We start from the raw sequence: 22,596 nt of genomic DNA, 5'->3' as shown, positions 1-22,596 counted from the left end.
TCATTTTAGTTTATTTTGGCTTTGGATTTTCAAAACGGAGTTTTTGTTTGTTTGTTTGGTTTTGGTTTTGGTTTTAGTTTTGGTTTTGGTTTTGGTTTTTGGTTTTTCCAGACAGGGTTTCGCCTTTGCCTCCTGAGTGCTGGAATTAAAGGCGTGCGCCACCAATGCCCGGCTCAAAACGGAGTTTCTTAGTATAGCCTTGGCTGTCCTGGAACTTGCTCGGTAGACCAGGCTAGCCTCCAATCCACAGAGATCTGCATGCCTCTGACTCCCGCGTGCCGGGATCAAAGGCATAAGTATCTATTCTCCAGATATTGGTGTTGAAAGTTAAAAGTCCTTAACCTCAGACAATGCCAAAGTACACTCTCACTCACGTGTGTGGCACTCATTCGTTGATGTACTCAATGGTATTATTGATTCTTAAGGTTCAACAAGGAAGGAACCTAGTTAAGACTTAGTGTCTTGCCTGCTTCTGAGACTGCATGAAGGGAGTCTGAGAGACCCCAGCACACGGGAAAAGTGGATCCCATGTGTACATTGGAGGTGAAAGCACTGGTTGACAGTAAGATGTTATTGCTCCAAGCCAATATAAAGAAATTAGGGAGTTGGAGAGAAGGCTCAGTGATCAAGAGCAGTGGTTGCTATTGCAAAGGGCTAAGGTTCGATTCCTAGCACATGTGGTGTCTTACAACTGCCTATAACTCCTCTTCAAGGGATCTGACACCCTCTTTTGGTCTCTGTGGGCGCATGTTGTACACAGACATATATGCATGCAGGCAATACACCCATACACATAAAATAAAATTAAATTTTAAATATTTTTAAAAGAAAGAATCTAGTTATCAAAGAGAGTAGATACATCTTCCCTACAGAGGACTTTCAAACAATATATATATGTTCTCCCAACTGGAGGCTCGGGTCTTAATCACTCACAACAAATCATAGTTTAAAAAAAAGGGCCGAGGGAGTTTACAGTGAAGAAACCCAGCAAACACATTAGCCATGTGAACCAGGTCAGGGGATCCGACACTCTCCTCTGACCTCCACAGGCACCAGAATTGCACAGGGTGCATACACATACAGACAAAACACTTGCGGGGTGGTGGTGGCGCACGCCTTTAATCCCAGCACTCGGGAGGCAGAGGCAGGCAGATCTCTGTGAGTTCGAGGCCAGGCTGGCCCGACAGCCTCCAAAATAATACAGAGAAACCCTGTCTCATAAAACAAAACAAAACAAAACAAAAAAAAACCACTCACCCTCATAACAAACTAAATACAGAAAACCAAATGCAGTATGTAAAGTTTGCACAAAGTTTGCATTTATGCCTTTAATAAGCCTCATGTGTTTAGCGGGCTGCTTTAAACACCACCTCCTGCAGGTGTCCTAGCTCTCCACTCTCAGAATCAATTATAGCAAAAGTTCAAAAGGCTGGTGCATGAGTCTCCCAGCTGCCTGGAGGACAGAGGCAAGAAGCAAGAGCAGAGGCAAGAGGCCAGCTGGAACCCACTCCTGCACCGGCAAACTACACCTGGGTGCAAGTGGGTCTAGTCTCTTCCTGCGATGCCCCGGGCACCTTCTGGAAATCCTCAGATCCCAGCCACTCGCTTTCATCTTGAGTTTTCACTCTCTGTGCTCTGAGACAGGGGCTCTTCTTTAGAAGCCAGGTGGCATCCACAGGCTTGGCAAAAAAAGAAAAAAAAATGCTTCAGAGGCATGTGTCAACAACAAATCTAAAAACTACCCACTTTAGGAGACACTGTAAGCAGTGGTTAAGAATATGAAATTTGTAATTGGGGAAAAAAATGTGGGTTTAATTTTGAGCTCTCCTACCTACTGGCTATGTGACCTCATCCTGGTCAGCCTGTCTGCTTCATTTTCCTCATCTGTGAAATGGGATAAAAATAGGCTTACTCATAGGACTACGGTGAGGCATGTGGTTGTTGAATAGCTCACAGAACAAACAGAGCTCTTGTTATTATCCAGATCTCCGTGCAATACACATCCTGACTCAATGCAAACAACAACCCAATTAATTCATCCTCAGGCTCCACCTGAAGAATTGGAGCCACGGGAGGATGAACATTGGTTCGGGGTAACAGAGCCTAAACCCAAGCGAGCTGGTCTTAGAATTCTTGCTCTTAACAGGCTGCATGGCATTGTGACTATGCTTATCAGAAAAGAAAAAGAAAGTGAAAGAGGAAAAAAAATCCCAAAGGTTAAACAAGAGGGTTGAAGGTCAGCTCTACTGAGAGTTCTAAGTAAATAAATAGTTTAGAAATTAATCTGGAGCAAATCCAGCTTCCTGAGTGACAGCCCATGGTGATTTGCTTGTGCAGACCAAGTGTCAGTGAGGGCTTTGCATCTACGATCACATAACAACTTTCTAAGAAAGAGAACCCCACTTCCATCATGCTTATCCCAGGATTTTCTCAGTTGAGTTCCTGGATAGAAAGCTCAAAGACCAGATAGGCCAGTTCAGAACAAAACATTAGACAAGCCTCGATGTAGAGGAGTCAACCAACATTCCACGGTTACTCATCACTCTTCGAGGCCAAAGGTCAGGGCACTAGAAGAAGCCCGGAGGTAATGTTCTTAAAAATTCCACTGCTTCCCAGACTAAGTAGATGGCATATACAAGGAACAAACTTGGCTTGGGCTCCGAATTTGACTATCCCATCACCATTTTCATGCTTAAATATCCAAAGTTGCCATTCTTTGAACGCTTCCTCTCAGATCCTTCAATTGTCTTTCCACCTGTGTTAAGGGTTTGATACCCTTTTGTTGGAAGTGAGAAAACTCGTCCAACGAGTTGAGGTGGTATGTCTCACTGTAATGGTTCATACTGTCAGCTAGATAGGCCTGAGAACAACCTATACCTTACGGCCTATGGAGTCAAGCTTCAGGCCTACTTAGAGGGTTAGGTTCTAGGCCTGCCTGAGAGGGGTTATGCACATTAAAATAATTGAGCTATTAGCTATGATTTTTATTGCTGTGTAGAGACACCATGACCATGGCAACTCTTCTTGTTTGTTTTGTTTTGTTTTTTTGAGAAAGGGCTTCTCTGTGTAGCTTTGGAGCCTGTTCTGGAACTCACTCTGTAGACCAGGCTGGCCTGGATCTCACAGAGATCCACCTGCCTCTGGCACCTGAGTGCTGGGACTAAAGGCGCCACCACACCCAGTAACCATGGCAACTCTTTTTTTTTTTTGATGGTTTTCTTCAGACCTTTTTTCTTAACATTTTTTGTTAATTTTTTTTTACATCCCACTCCCAGTTCCCCCTCCCTCCTCTTCTCCCACCCCTTCTACCCCTACCCCCAACTTCCCATCTGTTCCTCGGAGAGAGTAAGGCCTCCCCCTAGGAAGTCTACTAAGTCTGTCCCATCATCTCTTTGAGGCAGGACCAAGGCACCTCCCCATCCCCACACCCCGGTGTCTAGGCTGGGCAAGGTATCTCTCCATATAGAATGGGCTCCACTAAGTCAGTTTGTGCATTAGTGTTAGATCTTGGGCCCACTGCCAGTGACCTCATATATTGTCCCAGTCGTACCATTGTCACCTATATTAAGGGAGTCTCCTTCAGTCTTATGATGGGACATGGCAGCATGCAGTCAGACATGGTGCTGGAGCTGAGAGAGATAACATCTTGCAGGCAGCAGGAAGTCGACTGAGACGCTGAGCAGTATCCTGAGCATAAGAAACCTCAAAGCCCACCCCCACAGTGTACACTTCCTCCAACAAAGCCACACCTCCTAATAGTGCCTCTCCCTATGAGATTATGGAGCCCAATTACATTGCAACTACCACAGAGACCCATCCTAAAGTGGAGGCACCATCCCGGGGGCTGAGGTCCTGGACCAAATGAAAAGTGGACACTGGGTCCTAGTCATCACTGTTTCCCAGCAGTGGATGCAATGGAGCTGCCTCAAGCTCCTGATACTGAGGTTCCCCTGACTCATTGCACCCTCCGAGTCAAGTAAGTCCTTCATCAAGATATTTTAGCACAGCAACAGAGAAAATGGCTAATGCTGGCAAGAGGCAGAATTAGGGCCAAACATTGTTTGGCAGAATTCCAAAGCCCTGCTGGGGCTGCCAAAAAAAAAAGTCAGTTTAGAGGAATGTTTTTGCCCTAGGAGCTATCTTAGGGATGGAGGCATGGAAATGTGAGGGAAATCCACATTGCTTTTTATTTCATGACTTTGAGCCAAGGCAAACTGCTTTAAAATATTAATCTGACCATCTTCTCCCCACACACCCACCCAAAATCTGGTGCACTGGAGGGAAAAGCAGGGAGGAGAAACGCACAGAGAACAGTTGTGATTCCATTTTCCTTAACTGGGTCTGAACCGGACTAATTCTAGGAGTCCGCACTGCATTCTGATGGTGACCTCATCCAAGGCCTGCTGGCATGGAACATAGCAGCCAAGGGAGCAGGTGGATGGGAGTCCTGTCCAACACAGCAGGAAAAATGCTGCCTGGGCTCTGCCCGTTGGAAATTAGAACACACTGTTGTCCAATTCTTAATTTGGATGAGGCTGGTGGTGCTACATATGCAGATATGTAATAATATTTATTCTATCTTATAGTTAAGATGGTACTGAACTGCAGAATGTGTATGCCTAGTTAGAATGTACAGTTAGAACTGCCATGTCCCCCCACTTTTTTTTTAACTAAGGATATATTTTTATAGCCCTGTTTCAAACGAAAAAAGCTGTAATCTGTTCTACAGCAATGGTGCTACGCAACGGAGACTTGTCTCATGGTCCTTCCTGCCTCAACAAATGCTCTGCTGCTGGCCTAGCTTACGGACCTGCTTCCCACCTGTTCATTTGCTCTACACTCATCTGTTTTCATGACCAGCTTTCTAGACCACTGAGTGTACACTGTGTGTAGAAAGACCTTTCAAAAACACAAAACCCTTCCCTGGTTCCCATCATGTTCATGATAAGGGCAAAATTTCAAGCATGCAACCAATCAGTGAACAATCATTGAGATGCCACTGGGGCTCTGAGCCCTCTTGGTTGACAATCCCAGCACTTTTTTTTCCCAATGCCTTTCCGTCTGCCAGTACATCCTTCTCTGTTTCTCTTCCCTTTCTACCTGACTAATCCCAGCTTGTATTTCAAGGACCAAAGCAAACTTTGTGTTCTTTAGAAGTCATTTCTCTACATAGTCCATTTGACTGCTACATCAAACACGCACTCACTACACTGGGTGGCTTATAAATGGTGTGATTTTATTTCCCACAGTGCTAGGAAAGCAAGATCTATTTTACAGAGAGGGGTGCTCTCTGGTTCACAGATGGTGCCTCTTTGTTTTGTCTTCTCATGGTGACTGGGGCAAGAGAAGTACCTTGGGTCCCCTTTAACAAGCCACTAATCCCACTCACGCAGGTTTTGCCCTCAAAACCTCAAGGCCCTAATGTTCACCTTGGGGTGAACGCTCGATTTATGAATTGGGAGGTAGGAAATCTAAATACCTTAAGACCATAGCTAGTCCCCAAATGCAATCTCCCTCATATGCTCTCAGAATGAAAATGCTAATGTGGCCCTCACACACTGCAATGTCGCCATCTGTTTACTTATTTGATTCCTTCCATCCCTGGAGTCAAGGACAACAGAATCTTGTCTTTGTATCCCATGGCCAGGCAAAATTCGTGTTCAACACTGGAGAGACATATAGCTCCGTGGTAGAAGACTTCCCTAATATGAATACCTAGGGCTCAAAACTGAATCCCTGGTACCCCAGAAAGGTGGCGATGGGCCTGACGTTGAGATGCACAGCTTTAATCCCAGCACTCAGGAGGCAGAGGCAAGCTAGTCTTTGAGAGTTTCTGGACAGCCACAGTTACATAGACACTTTGTTTTTTAAAGGGTTGGGGGGAGCTGGTGATGTCACTCCATTAGTAGGAAAGGTACTTGCTTTGCATACATGAGCCCCTGTGTTCAACCCTCGATATCAAATAAGCCAGGTATGGCTTAGGCAGCTCTGTAACCCAAGAACTAGGGAGATGGAAGCTGGGAGATCAGAAGTTCAAGGTCATTCTTGGCTATACAGAAGGGTTGAGGTCATTCTGAGTTGCATACACTCTTATCTCTAAAAACAACATAAAACGAAAGACACTACAGGGCTGGAGAGATGGCTCAGAGGTTAAGAACACTTGCGGCTCCTGCAGATGACCTGAATTTTCTTCCCAGCACCCACATGATGGCTTGTGTGTAACTCTAGTTCTCCTCAGGTATAGGCATACACACACTGACTGATGGGGGGATGTCCTTCTGTATATATGTTTTGCTTACTGGCTGATGAATAAAACACTGATTGGTCAATAGCCAGGCAGAAAGAATAGACGGGGCTATAAGATGAGGAGAATTCTGGAGAGAGGACGGCAGAGAGAAGCCGAGAGAGACAGGCCGGCCATGTAGCTGCTGAGGAAGAAAGGGGACCAGGCATCACCGGTAAGCCCAAGACCATGTGGAAATACATAGTTTAATAGAAACGGGTTAATAATTAATAGAGAGCTAGACAGTAAGAAGCCTAAGCCACTGGTCAAACAGTTTATAATTAATATAAGACTCCATGTCTTATATTATTTCCTAGGGCCAGGCAGGAAAGACATACACATATATCCAGACAAGTGACCATACTCATAAAATATATTTAAAAATACAAGCAAACCCTCAAATCTCACTTTGAGGAGACGGTTCAGTGACTAAAGCACTTGCTATTCAAGTGTGAGGACCCACAGAACCCCTCCTAGTAAGTGTTGGATGGATGTGGCAGCCTGCCTCTAGCCTGGGAAGATTGAAAGGGGGAATCCCCAGAATAGATTGTCTAGCAAGACTAGTCACATCAGGAAGCTGTGGGTTTGATCAATAGACCCTGTCTCCATGAATAAGGTTGAATCCAGGACACCAAATAAACCGAGTACGGTGGCAAATACCTGTAATCACAGCACTTGAGAGATGGAAGCCAGAAGATCAGAAATTCAAGGTTAACTTTGTGATACACAGCAAATTCTGAGGCAGCCTGGGTTATATTAGACCCTGCTCAAATTTAAAAAAAAAAATTAAAAGCCAGGCACAGTGGTGCATTCAAGAGGCAGGGGCAGGTGGATCTCTGTGAGTTGGAGGCCAGCCTGGTCTTTGCAGGGGGTTCCCATACAACCAGGACTAGATGGTGAGACAGTGTCTCAAAATAAACAAATTCAGGATATGAACAGAGGAGCGTATTGTTTTTTCAGTAGCTGGCTCAGTTCTAAGATAAAGACTTTGGTCACACGACTGTGATAACGAAAATAGCCGTAGGCTGACACAGTCTTGCAGAAGAAGCCCACAACTCGGGATAAGGAGAGGCAGAGCAGGGTTGGAAACAGTCGTGGGGGTGACACAGAGTGGGAGGAGGGGAGGAGCTGAGGACCAGGAGAAAAACGTGGGAGGGAGGAAAAGCTTAGTCAAGAGGGCTTTCTCCTGTGAAGAATGGGTGTTCCTTGGGAGGCGTCTCCCTGTGCCTGTTCCCACCACAGTAAGAAAGAAAAGATGGCGCCGTCAGTGTGGCTGATTTCTGAGCACAGCTAACGGAGCGACTGAGGCTAGTGTCATCGAGGGCACAGAGAAATCACTGAACTAGACCACTCTGTGGGTAGAAAGAAACGTTTATTGGAGAATCAAAGCTGTCAGGGCTGTCTCTGGGGGGGGGGCAGAGAGCATAGCAAAAGGCAGGAAAAGTCTTGACAGTTTTAAGTGGACATTGTTGTGATGGGGTGGGGGAGGGGCACATGAGCTGGAACAGCCTGGGAACTACCACAGGGACTTTGATCTGTTATAGGCTTGTTTGAGTTAATCAGGAACTAGACGCCCCTTGTCAGAGGTGGTTGGCTGTCAGGGAGTTGATAAGGGCAACGATAGCTTTTCCTGACAAACAGAAACTCGCTTTACAAGATTTCTGAGGGATGCTGAGTTTATCGGCTAGCAATTCTTCTGTTTACCCAGTCAGAGTCCAGCTTGAGCCAGCCCAGACCAAGTCATTTAGGGCACTGTCAGCAGCAGTGCCATTTTGGGGAACACTCTTTGGACCTAACAGTTACATCAGTATTGCTACTTGGCAGCGAAAGGCAAGGGTCGGACAGGAAGGGGATTAAACAGAAAAGTTCCTGGTAGTCAGAGAGGTTAAGTGTCTAACTTAAGATAAATACTAGTTAGGGACAGAATCAAACCTGATTATCTGAGTCCAAAGCAGGGCAATTTCACCTGTTAAGCTGCCTCCTTCCATTATATCTTTGGGGGGAGGGTGAGAGACTGGTGAGTGTGTACCTCCATAAATACACAAACTACAGTTCTGTAATTCTTGTGTTTTATAGACTCATGCCAATACAAAGGCTACAATTTCATAGGACACTCTGTATGCCACAGGCCTTGTCTGCTTTAAGTTTCAAACCCCTGACAAATGGCTGAAGTGCCTATTTAACATATAAAAGCCAGTGCTGGCTGCTACATTCTCCCAGCATCCCTGGGTTACCTGTCACAGGGTATGGCTCCCATACCCCATCCTGCACCCTAAACTCTCCAGCCCAGGTAGATCACTGGAGTTCAGCCATTCTAACTGTAAGGGAAATGAGGTAGACAGACTTGATCTCAACAGGCTCAGACTGCTTTATTTATCAGTGAGGGGACTCAACCTTCTCTCTGGATGAAGGCCGAGCACATTTAGAGGTGTTACATAGATGGCTACCGTGAAGTTACAGCTAGTGTGTTTGTGTGTGTGTATGTGTGTGTGCATACATGTGTGTGTATGTTTGTGTGTGAGTGAATGATTGTGTTTCCTGTCTCTCTCTGTGTGTGAGACAGTGTATGTATCTCTGTGTATGTGTGTGTGTGTGAGTACAGAGTGTGTCTGTCTGTCTCCCTAGTGTGTATGTTCACACATGTGTGTATGAGTGTATGAGTGTGTGTGTGCATGTGTATATGTGTGTGAGTGTATGAGTGTGTGTGTGTGTGTGTGTGTGTGTGTGGGTGTGTGGTTTGACTGTGAGTAGGATTGGTCATTTTATACTCAGGCCTGTTGCTTCTGCAGGTGGAGAGTCAATTTTTATGGCTAGGGGCTATTACCAGAACATCTTGACTCAATTTCTCATGACCTGAGGCTGCTATCCAACACCAGACAATCAGTGAACTCCAGGTTCATTGAGAGAGTCTGCCTCAGAGACTAAGGTGACCAGTGATATAGAAAAGCACCCAACATCAGCCTGTGGCCTCCACGTATGCATACACACATGAGCACCCACAAACACATGCTTGTTTTTTTTAATATTACTCTTTGGCTCTTTGACTTTTGGGGGGCCCACCACCCAGCTCCCAAGTAAATATACATGCAGATACTTATTCTTACTTATGAATGCCCAGCCTTTGCTTGGCTTCTTTCTTTCTCTTATTTTTCTTTCTTTTTCCCTCTTTTTCTTTCTCTCTCTCTCTCTCTGTGTGTGTGTGTGTGTGTGTGTGTGTGTGTGTGTGTGTGTGTGTGTGTGTATTTTCGAGACAGGGTTTCTCTGTATTGCCTTGGGGGTTGTTCTGGAACTCACTCTGTAGACCACAATGGCCTCGAACTCACAGAGATCCACCTGCCTCTGCCTCCCGAGTGCTGGGATTAAAGGTATGTGCCACCAACACCTGGCTTGTTTGGCTTGTTTCTTGTCAGCTTTTCTTTCTTTATTTGGTTTTGTTTGTGTGTGTGTGTGTGTGTGTGTGTGTGTGTGTGTGTGTGTGTGTGTGTTTGCCAGCTTTTCTTAACAAATATTATCCCATCTATCTTTTACATCTGGGCTTTTACCTTTCTCTGTTTCTGTGTGTCTTTTCTTTCCTTCTTATTCCATGTCTGGCTTTGTAGCTGGCCCCTTCTTTTCTCTATCCTTGCTCTTTTCTGACTTTCCAATCTCTCTTTTTCTCCTCTATTTATTCTCTTTCCTGCCAGCCCCCCCTATCATTTCTCCTGCCTTGCTATTGGCTGTTCATCTCTTTATTAGACCAATCAGGTGTTTTAGACAGGCAAAGTAACACAGCTTCAGTGCAACATAAAAGAAAGCAACAGAGGGCCTGAGAGATGGTTCAGTGGTTAAGAGCACTGGCTGCTTTTCCAGAGGACCCAGGTTCAATTCCCAGCACCCACATTGCATCTCACAACTGCCTATAACTCCAGTTCCAGGGGATCTGACACAATACACAGACATATTTGCAGCAAAACACCGATACACTAAAAATAAAAAATGTTTAAAAAGAATGCAACACATCTTTGCATCATTAAAACAAATGTTCCACAGAATAAAACACCTTAAAATAGGATTCCATAGCATGTGTTAAAACATGCATACATATACATACACACATACCAAACCAAAAATGTTTTTAAGGGAATAGGTGGGAAGCTTTATACCTTTTTTAAATTTTATTTTATTTTTCTTTTTTGGTTTTTCCAGAGAGGGTTTCTCTGTGGCTTTGGAGGCTGTCCTGGAACTAGCTAGTTCTTGTAGACCAGTCTGGTCTCTAACTCACAGAGATCCACCTGCCTCTGCCTCTGACTCCCAAGTGCTGGGATTAAAGGTGTGCGCCACCACTGCCGGGCTATTTATACCTTTTACAATGACTTACAATTGGAGGGTGAGTTTGAAGCAGTTTACTTCCAGCTCCAAAACCCAGGCAGCTGTCATCACGAGTCAGCCAGTTCTCAGTCCCAGCCTCTTCCGCCCCCGGGGCCTAACACACAGCAATTACTGCTGGAGCTGTTTTTTCGCAGTTTCTCTTTGGAATGAGACAACCAAGGGCAGCTTGGAAGCCCTTCAGAGTAGCGGGTTAGTAGCAGTCCTCAGCTGTGAGCCCAGCAGCCCTTTATCCCACACTTGATCCTCCCAGCAGGAGAGCTGCAGGCCCAGAAGCAGGGAGTCCAGGAGAAGACCCGCCAAGAGGGCTGGGCGGGAGAGGTTTTATGATTCTCATGGCTCACATTCCTAACAGGAGCTTACACTGGAACGGGTTGTTACAACATCCTACAGGAACGGTGGTGTTGTGCCTTCATCCGGGATGCTCTTCATGGGCTCTATCTGTGTTCTAAAATAATGGTTTGACCCATCTTCAACTTTCCCCTAAAATATTTTATCCATAGACACCAAAGCATTTCTTAACATTGTTACAACATTCATGAGAGTTGAGAAGGTTTTGTTATTTCATTTTATGGACAGTAACAAGATATTACCCAGCAAAGTGCATGACTCAAACGCCAGCATTCCTAAATCCAGGTGAAATCAATTCATCTCCCAGAGATAACCTTCTTTCTTTGTCCATATGGCAGAAGCCATCCTCATCTACAGGTTAATCTACCAGTCTTTTAATGCTACCTACTGAGTGAGAAACCAGCAATTCCAACCCTATAACTCACGTGGCAAAAAGAGACCAAGTTGAAATTGCAGTTCTATATCTCTTACTAGCAGGATGCTTGGCTAAATTGCTTTTCGTATCTGAGCAGTGGTTCTCTGTAAGACGGCAGATGCGCTGGCTGCCTGCCTGGCATGTCTACAGCAAACATGACTTGCTTTGGACATCACGTGCCCAGTAGGAATGCCTGCCTGTCCAGATTCTCCCTGCCGTGGCTGTCCTCCTACCCTAAGGTTGATGAATCAGAGTCTAAGGTTTCTGGGGATCTTTGCTTCCCTCTGCTTTTCCTTTCTTCTTTCCTTCCCTCCTCCCTTTGTCCTTTCCTTCAAATGCATTCAAAGACTCATTCCCAAATACCTGGAGCAGCATCTCCAGAGGAGCATGCCCTATCCAATATGTAAACCTGAAGTTTGGTTTATTTATGCTTTCAGAGCCTCTCTGTGTTTTCTTCCTGACTCACTGTCAGAATATGGTCCAGACCCAAGTTCCTTATCTCTGGCTTCTCAGTCTTAGAGATGTTCTGTACCATCTGTACGAGAGGGAAGACAAGAAGGGCCAGGATGACTAGTCTCTCATCAGATCCAGGCTGCTCACCTGCTGGAAGGGAGGGAGACAAGGTCACTGTATTTGGTCCCATGGCTCCCCCTCACACAAGCTGTGCCTTCTCAAATGAGCCTCAGATCTTCTCACGTTCTATTTTCTGCACAGGTCTTCTGTTTGGGTCCCAGCAACCTTTTCCTTCTTTCAAGTCTTCCAGCCTACTCTGATTATGGGATGGCAGCTTCTATCCCTGGCTTTCTGCACTGTCCCTCGAGACTCCCTACATCCCCTCTGACTTTCAAAACAGGATAATTCAGAGGCTTGATGGCTATCAGAGTATACCTTATTTCTGGAATGCTGATACAGATGAGATGATCCAAATGGTCCATTTGTGTTTCTAAATAACACTGTACAGATTTCTCAGGGTTCAGAGCTCATTCCTGCACCATACTTTTCTCCACCGTGCTTACCTATTCTGAATCATTTCCCCACAACTCTATCTTGTTCTGACAATGACCGAGTGATACTGTGGATGCTGATGCCTTAATGGAAAAAGGCTGGCACGTTGATAGTTTCCATAAATAAATGACATCATCTTCCTGGACGATGACATTGGCCCTAACAGTCTAATATTCTGTTACTGTCCCCGCAGACTATATTAATCAGAGAAGACTTACCTGAGGAATATACACCCAACTTCATTATTTCATTGAAGTTTAAAAAAGATTACAGGATATTGACATTTAAAAATTACTGCCAACTAAGATGCACAACCTTAACTTTGCCTGAGGCTTAAGTAAATGCAAAAGCTTTTGGGGGGGGTTGTTTGTTTGTTGATTGGTTGTTTTGCTTTTTGAGACAGGACTTCTTGCTCAGATGGGAAAACACAGGTTTATGGAAGGCCCTGTCGCCTGTATTCACAAATGGTCACTGTTTTCCAGGGCTAGTGTTTAGCTTCTCAGGCCTTAAATCTGCTTTTTTGGTACCCTGAGTAAACATTGATTTCACAAAGAAGTTGAGACATAAAGGAGAACAACTTACTGGATATATGGTGTATGGAGTGGGGACACGCGTGGTATTGTAGGAACCAAGCTTAGGTAGAACCAGCTAGCTGCAAGAGACGGGGGAAAGTATTAAGTCAGAAGTTGTGGAGGGCCCTAAATAAGGCTAGCATAATAGAAGCCATCGTAATATTCATACTGTATTCTTAGAGACTAACACTTAGTTAAGTTTCTATTTCTCGGTGTCTGCTTATCTTCCTGTACAGCACATTTTCAAGGCCCGCAGTCCAGACTCCCCCAGCTGCAGACTTGTGTCCTTGGAACATACCCTGCCAAGGAGAACTTCTGCTCCCCCGCCCTTCTGACACCTGCCTTACTTAAGCCCTGTTGGTACTTTGAATAAACGAGACTTGATCAGAATCCTGTCTTGTCTCTGTCTCTCGAGTCTCTTGCCCCCCCCCCATTCTCACTCTGCCCCCTAGGGTCCCCGTTGACTGACCCCATAGGCCAGGGCAAGAAGTGCTCTTTTTTAAGTACTTATGAAGGAGAAAAATGGTTGCATCAATGTCACCAAGGAATTACCTCTTTTAACATATTTACCTATGGCCTCTAAAGCACAAGGTGGCTGCCATTCTAGACATCAGGACTGCACTCAAAGTCAGAAGGGAAATTCCCAGGCGTGGGGGAGGGGAATGGGAACACACTTCCTTTTCCAAGGTTTTGCTTTTCATCCAGATGACTTCTCATAAGCTCTAGTGGCCAAAGCTGGGTTGTAGTGGTTTGAAAGAAAATGGCCCCCAAAGAGAATGGCACTATTAGGAAGTTTGTCACTGTGGGGGAGGGCTTTGGGGGTCTCTGTGGCTCAAGCTTCCCTCCGTGTGACAGTCAGTCAACTTCCTGCTGCCTGCCTATCAAGATGTGCCGTTCTCAGCTTCAGCCCCTGCGTGTCACCATGTCCCCGACCATGATAATGGACTGAATCTCTGAACTGTACGCGAACCACCTCCATGAAATGTTTTCCTTTATAAGAGTTGCTATGGTCATGGTGTCTCTTCACAGCGATAGAAACCCTAAGTAAGACATGGGCCTTGTGATTGTTCCAATTTTTGGGAAGCAGCTGTCTAACTTGCCGGCCACTCTCTTTTGGAATTAAAAAGCTTGGCAGTAGCTTCGGGTAGCATGGAAGCTAAGGAGGCAGACTACACTGATCTGTTGAGGATGAAGAGTAGGGTTAGCTGGAAAACCTCTGCCTGCAGCATCTTCCAGCCATGCTGTGTACCTCCTAGGTGCTTCAGAAAATACTGTGTAACTGGGGACACCAGAGCACGGCCATGCCAGCCCACCTGAGGCTGCTCTGCAAGGCAAGCTTCTTCCTAGATCTTGAAGACACCTGCACAGGCACAGACTGGAACCTCTCTCCACCCAACCCTGCATACTTCTTTCTCCTTTTACAGGAGTCTGAGCTGCAGCTAGTATGAGGACTTCCTCTAACATTCCTATCTCCTCCCTCTCTGTCACTCATGGTGACTACACACCCATGGACCCCTTGTCCTTCTAATTGCGTGTCAGCATCCCCTTCTCAGAAGAGCTGGACTGACAGCAGACACCAGTGCCTTTGCTGCCCATAAGTCAGTATCCATGGAAACAAGGAACCTTTGTGCTGACAGTGTGGGATGAGAAGAAGCTAAGAGAATAGGCTCAGACCTCTTGGACTAATCCCTTTGCACTATGGGGATGTTTCCAACCTGGCCGTGCCCCGCCCCCTCACTTCAGAGCCATGGTCCAGCCTCCCTTCTCTGGTGAACACTGGCAAAGCTGGTGTGAGATTCTCTGACTGTTTCAGTTCAGATTATTCCTTTCCATTCTGCTGGTCCATGTGACCTTCACCATGCTGATTCCATAAGTTATGCTGTGGGCAGTGTCTGTTTTTTCTGCTGAGAGGCCTAGAAGACATCGTGTTTTCTTTTGTTTAGTTGTTTTGTGCTTCTTGAAGGAGACATCTCCATATACCTGATCCTTCTGTTGTGTGTTGGCTTTACGGTTTCAGTTCTCAGAGTTAAGGCCTTGCACACAGCGTTCACTCTGGAACACGATGTCCTCTGCAGAACCATGGAGTTGCTTTGCTTGCCTGTTTGTTCATTTCCCCTTCATTTTCCATCATCCACTCTGTGATTGACAGTCTCAGGGGTATCACGCATCCCACAACGTACAAGGCACCTACAGAAGCTGTTTTTATTCAAAACAAGTGAAAACTCAGAGGCACTGAGTTTTAAGCTAAAGAAAAGTGGCTCCTTTTATCAGACCCTTCCTGCCGCCTGCAGACGTAAAGCTGAAGCACAGTCAGGGACATGCAGACCAGCATGACCTCTTTCACCTGCATTGGATGCTAACTATATATGTGCATGAGTCCTGACTGCTAATCTGTGCTGTTTCTCATGGTCTGGTGCAACCCTCAGATCCCCTCTGCTGATAGCTGCCTCCTGAGACTCTAAGCAGAGCTGGAAAACCACGGAGCTGCCCAAACAGTGATTATGTGTACCAGGCACACTCTGTGGCATATTCACACCATGCTAAGTCTTTACTATCTTGCTATCAGTTTCTGGATGTATTTGTGCTGACGGTGCTTCTTCCTATTTACCCATGCCTGACATCCATTTTCCCACCACAGTTACCAATCATTTATCAGCTCTCCTCTTCTAAAGTAAAAATTAGCAAGACAGACTTAACTACTTCACAGCCTGGATATAATCTTTAGAAGATTACAACTGGAAATAATGACAGTTCTCTAGTCTGGCATTTAAGAAACCTTTTCCCAGGAGACAAGCAAGTCTCAGGTGCTTTGGAAGGTTTGTGCGTGTGTGTGTGTGTGTGTGTGTGTGTGTGTGTGTGTGTGTGTGTGTGTATGTGTGTGTGTCGTTGTTGTTTTTGTTTTGTTTTTCGACACAGGGTTTCTCTGGGTAGCTTGGCTGTCCTGGAACTCACCCTGTAGACCAGGCTGACCTTGAACTCACAAAGATCCACCTGCCTTTGGCTCCTGAGTGCTAGAACCAAAGGCGTGCACTACCACCAACCAGTGCTTTACAAATTTTTATTCTCTGAGTTTTGGAAAGGGAACGGCAAGGCAACAGTGGACTTCAGATAGTCATTATCCCAAGCCTTTATTTTATAAAAATTAAAATCAACTCCAGAACAGAGAAGCCACTTTCTTAGGTAAAATGGACCTGGGACTAGATTGCAAGACTCCCCCTGTTCCCCACCAGGGTTGATTCCAACAGCTGCTGCACCCTGGATCTGCCTGGTCTCACTGGCTTCCATAGCTAATTCTGCCCTACCAGATTCTAATTGCCACCAAGTTCCTGATCCTTTGTCCCTGTCCTTCATGGCTCCCTTCTCTCCCCCTTCTCCTCCAGAGATATTTTTTTTATTCTTGTTAGCCTGTGTTGTTTCCCTGTCTGTGTAATTTTCAATAGGCAAAAGAAGAAAACTGCTGTTTATGTCTTTGGTTGTCTATACTTAGTACTTAAAACAATGATTTACACAGAGGTTTTGAATGGCTTTAAAATCTCAAGTCTATAAATATGTTATAGAAGGAGTCATTGTCCAAACCACTGGGGAATCACAAGTGTTTTAGCCTTGGGTTGTTTTTGTTTTTGTGGCATGGGCTCTTTGATATTAGCCTATACATGATCAGGTGTCTTGGAGATGGGCTCCAAGTCCAAAATGAGCTTTGTTTAACCTCCATGCACACCTTATACACGTAGCCTGAAGTTGACTTTTATATGATATTGTTAATCATTTTATATATATAAAACACATATTCACTGCATGAAGTGTTCTGCTTGTACGATCATGTTGGCACTTCAGGTTTTCGGCCTGTGGTGTGTTTCAGGTTTCAGACCTTCTGCATAGGGATGCTCCATGTGTACAAAGAAGTGCCTCTGAGACACAAACGCTGCTGAATTCCCCAGTGAGGGATGGCAAAGGAGGTTTGGGAATGATTATACAAAGGTCCTCGGGACTTTAAGCAACATCTGAAGTTTCAGGGCCTTCTCTGGTTTCTTCACATTGATAAAATAGCAAGTGCCTGTTTGAGCACACAGGTGTAGCCTGCTATTTGTTCTGGGAGCACAGACAGCAAACCTGGCATCAAGTGTACTAGAACAAAGACAATGAATGACTAGGTTGCACTTCCCTCACGGCCATCTTCTCAAATGTTGTTTTAGCAGCATCAAGAGATGATAAGCCTGCAGCCAGCAAATGCCCAGTTCTCTCTGCTTCTCTTGTGTATACAGCAGGCTTGCTTGTTTCTAAGGCACAGAGGGCTGGGAACAACACAAAGGAGCCATGTCACTGATGCCCAAACAGGGATTCTGCCCCAAGTCCAGGCAACAGTTGTTCCACAGCTGTGCCAATGCGCTTGTATAAACTGCATGGGAAAGACAGAAGTCTCTGAATCGGCACAGAGCACATACTCTGGAGAGAACAGCTGGCGGATCCCGCGAAGGCATTTGTGCATCGGAACAGATGCATGGTGGATAAGATTTAGGACAGTGTTTTAAGGATTTCCCCTATAAACATTCTACACTCAACCCTTTCAATAAAAAAAAATATATTTAAAAAGTAAAAAGAGAAAGGGAAGAACTGTGGCAGTTGGTATAACGTGGATGTAAGGGCAGGTAAAATGCCCTGTCATTCTCTCCTCCTCACCTTTTCCTGATGCTCCACCCATAAATGCCATGAACTGTTTCCCTCAAGCAACCAAGATGAGTATCTAAGGCTGGAGCCAGGCCCCAAGTTCAGGCACAGCTCCGCTTCTGAGAGCTGGCAGCTTGGCTAGCCTTTGATCTCCTCTCCTACAGTCAGCCTTGCTCCTCTAACGAGCAAGACAGGACAAGGCTCAGGCTGGGCAGGCATAGCTGCAGGCAGGCCTTTTTCCAACGCTGAAGAACTAAAAGGTTTTCGCCTGCCCAGGCCCAAGGGCAGTTGCTGGCTCCAGCTGCTCGCCTGCTACATTCCACAAAGGAGTCTGGGTGTTCTGGTGGCTTAGGATGGGTGTTGCCCAACACTGGGCAAGCTGGAACCTGGAAGTAAATGGAAAGCAGGCATAGATTGCTTTTAGAGCCTAGCCTTTGGGGACCTGTGTTTCTTCTCTCTCATTCCTTTCAGTGACATCTTCCTCTGGGCCCTTTAGGAGCCTAATGAGTTCATTTGCTTTTTGGAGTCCTCCCCGATCCCCATCAAAACTCTCTGGCATTGAAGTAAGGATACTCACTGACTTGCACTATTAATAGGGGTGGGGATTTCCATTGCTTCCAGGAGAGCAAGCCAAAAGCACATTCATTTTGAATGTGTGTTCTCGGAGGCCCAAGGTTTTCACTTCTAGGACTGTGTCTTAAGGACATGGTTGCACAAGCAAGCAGAAATACATTTACAAGGACATTTCCTACTGTTTTCTTAAAGACTGAACGATGAGAAATGACACAGGCATCCATTAGGAATGGATCAGTCAAATAACGCTCACATAAGTAATGGCTACATGCTGTAGCCATTAAAAGTAAAGTTGCATAGTGCATACTGACCTGATAGATAGAAACAGTAAGATCAGAATATATACACAGAGTAAGACCTCACTTAAGTACAAACAGAATATTCCAGCATTCATACACTCACACAGAACTAGCGGGAACCGGCAAGATGGCCCAGAGGATAAATTTGATCGCTGTGCAAGCCCCACCACCTGAAAACAGTCCCTAGCACCTATGTGCTGGAAGGAGAGCATGGACTCCTGAATGTTGTCATCTAATCTCCACAGGCATGCTGTGGCATGTCCACACACACACACACCACACACGCACACACACTAGCAATCCAGTTGACAGAATTATCTCTGAGAAATGGCATTTTAGGCATTAGGCGTATCTGTTTTTCTAATTATATTATCTAGGTATATTATCAGGCCCATGTATGACATTAAGTAGAGTCAATTTTCCTTCCTCCACTCTACCCCTTACATTTTCTGGGAATTTCAAAACCTAAGACCACTAGCATTGTTTAAAGACATCTTCTATTTCTGTATCCCTGTGATCTTATCCATGGTAAATCTTGTAAGATGCCCTTCTCATAAGGACACCCTTCCATCTCCTCTCATTTAGGTTCCCCAAGACAGAAGACAATACCTTCAAAAGCCACCCAAATCCTACATGCGACTATTTTGTAAAGACAGCGAATTGAAACGTTCCCTCAAGAAACCCACACCTACACAAGGATGTCTTACACTTTCCCTAGCATCTCTCGTTCTTTCTCCCCACGTTCTTTTTCCAGATTTATTTTGTGAGTATGTTTTGCCTATATGTGTGTGTGCCACATGTGTGCAATGCCCACAGAAGTCAGATGGGAGCATTTCGTCCCCTGGAACTAGAGTTACAGATGATTGTGAGCCACCATGTTGTGCTGGGAACTGAACTCAGGTCCTCTGCAAGAGCAGCCAGTGTTCTTAACTGCTGAGCCATCTCTCCAGCCCCATCTCATTCTTAACAGCCACCACCAACTCCAACACCCATGCTTAATATTTATGTTTAAAATGTCTTTTGACACACTGTAAGCTCTTCTCTGAGAAGCCCATGATCTGGGGCATATCTTATTTTTCTTCTGAGTACCTCTCTTTCTCATGCTAAAGTCTGTATTAAAATACCTTTATTAAACTCCAACTTGGCTTCTTACTGCCAACTTGTGAAATTATTTTTTGCACTTATGTTACAAATCTCAGTTTGGCTTGAGCCAAAGTCCCTAACAAGTTGGACGAACTCCTCGGGATGCTGTAGGTCATGCCTCTTTCCCTGTCCCCCTTGACAGTTGCTGTCATTATTAACCTTCTTACTCGTAGAGGAAAGTGAGGCACGAACATTTGCCTAACACAATGTTTAACCACCCTTCACTCTAGCTGAGAGAGTCTTCATCTCACCTTTGATACAGTGCAGAGTAGTATCCAGGGCAGTGGGCTGAACCTCCCGTATGAATTAAAATGTGTTCTTACATGCATAAAAGTCTACCTTTGCAAACAATGAATTGCTGGAACCAAGAATGGCAAAGACATGACCAGACACAATTATCAACACAGGAAAATATTTTTCTCGGGTACCATGCTAGGAGTGTTGAAGGAGAAAAAGGAAACAGAATATATTATCGCTTCTCAAAAAAAATTCCCAATTTAGGCAAAAGAATAAACCATAGACCTGTGAAATTACTGGCCACGCTCCAGAGGTAATTGCTATGTTGGATAATAGCAATATAGGTAAAGAACAAGAAAGCCCTTAACAAGACACTCATCTTATAGAGTTCTACTCTAGTTAACCCTGAACAGCTCTAGACCTTGGAACAGAAAGTAATGATAAAGCATCAACTATAAATGCAGTGTAAGAGCTGAATGGTATGTGTGTCTGGAAAAGTTCTTAGGTCTGAGTATCAAAAGTTCTGGGGTCACATTAATATTCCTAGCTTTTGGGGCTGGCTGGGGTTGAGCTCAGTGATGGAGGAAATGTTCAGCATGTATAGAGTGCTGCAATCAACCCCAGCACCAGCACAGAAATGCCCCGCTTCTGAGCTCCATCTGCTGCGGCACTACACTGTCCTGGACCACTCCATTTCTTACCGTGTTCCTGAGTAACAACACCACACTCTAAATCCTAACCACTTTTCCTTTAAATGGGCGAGAGCACTTAAAAACGGAATGGGAGAATACTGCAATTTCGATATCACTGGTATTTCTTATAGACTGGTCTTCGTGGAATGTCTGCTACTAAGTCAGTAAGTTTGAATAGAATCTGCTTCGGGGTAGCTGTTGAGCACTGAGATTAAGAGCACAGTGTCTGGCAGGTGGATGGGTTTGGATTCTAGTCCTGTCACTTACTGCATCTATGTCAATGTACCTAACTTCTCTAACTTGCCAAGTATTATACCAAGATTTGTCAAATAGCATTGGGACATGGAATATATAAGCCATGTTAGCATCTGGCATGCCGTAAATGGTCAGTAGAGTCGCTTGGTACCTGTACTATAACAACACAGCGGCTGGAGAGAGTATGGGCCAGATATTGTACCTAGTGTTGAGCACTCAGCAAAGACAGCAGCAGCCTCTCCCCCCAGGAGACAGGCATCGAGGAAAGTAGGCAAGAGGGCAGAGAACTGTTAGGAGAAGAAAAACACTAAGTTTCATAAAACAACACACCATACTGGTAAGGAGCATCATCAAAGGCTTCTAAAACTACAGGATCTGTTGCAAGTTGTTCCATTTTGCCCCTAAGTCCCCTAAGGATGAGAATGCTGTGGCTTGAGTGTGGTGTTACATAGCAAGCACTTCATTTGGTCTTGGCATACAAGAAATGTTCTGACATCCATCCAGTGAGTGAGTGAACAAGCCAATGAAGAAAGGGACTCTTCAAGTGACTAAGTGGGATTTACACCGTGGAGGTGACAAGGTGTTTCAGCCAGGTGTGTGTGTGTGTGTGTGTGTGTGTGTGTGTGTGTGTGTGTGTGTGTAGCCACTGCAGGAAATCAAATCACAATGAAGGGAAGGAGCCAAAGTGCTGTAGGCCGAAAGGCTCACCTTTCTGACCACCAGAAGTGAGGCTGAGAAGGGAGCAGAGCCACGGGGGTGTGGGGTGTGGGGTGTGGAGGGCTACGTCACATAAGGAGCTTGAACCGGATGCTAAGAAACTGAGAATCTGTGAAGGGTTCATCAAGAGAAGGGCATAATCAATGTGTGTGCTTCACAGTTCACTCTGCCTTATAGAAAACACCAATGATATAATCTATTCCAAGAATGAACGCTTTTGCTGGGTATTGGTGGCGCACACCTTTAATCCCAGCATTCGGGAGGCAGAGGCAGGCGGATCTCGGTGAGTTCAAGGCCAGCCTGGTCTACAAGAGCTAGTTCCATGACAGCATCCAAAGCCACAGAAAACCCCCTCCAAAATAAGAATGAAAACTTTTACACTCTTAAAATCATCATTTGGTCATGAGTATTTTGTTTTAGTTATTTATTTCCATATTAACATACCATCTCAAAGCCTAGAAGTTTAAAATGACGACTTATTTTTCATGAGTCTGTGGGTAGGCGGGGGGTCAATTGTGGGGGTTCCTATGAGATCTGCAGGTGAGGATCTAGAGGACTCAGCAGGAAGCCCAAAAAAGCACCAAGATGATCTCATTCTCAGAACCCACTCTCCACATGGTCTCTTTCTGGCTCAGTGCAAGCTCCTATGCGGCAAAGCAGAGGACTGGAGGACAGAGTAGCTACCAGTTTTCTTAAACTTAGGCTTGCACACACACTAAGTTTCTCCCACTGCACTTTAATGTAGGCAGGCAAGCCAACTACAAGAGTAGCTGCAATTCAAGGGAAGCAGGATCCATTGGTTGACAGAAAGAGCGTCACGGATGCTAGGGGAAGTTAGACTACCTGACTGCTACTCTGGGAGACTCTCTCCCAGTCCGACAGTAAGTTGTTGGATATTCCTGGTACTTACAGGAAAACTGAATTCCAAAGAGACCAACGGGGGCTCCAGCATAAAGGGCTTGGCTAGCATACACAAGATCTTGGATTCAATCTTGACATTTCAAAAAAAAAAAAGGGACAAAGT

This window comes from Mesocricetus auratus, unplaced genomic scaffold (assembly GCF_017639785.1).
Source record: "Mesocricetus auratus isolate SY011 unplaced genomic scaffold, BCM_Maur_2.0 Super-Scaffold_100006, whole genome shotgun sequence".
NCBI classification, from domain to species: Eukaryota; Metazoa; Chordata; class Mammalia; order Rodentia; family Cricetidae; genus Mesocricetus; species Mesocricetus auratus.
This window is presented reverse-complemented; position numbering follows the sequence as displayed.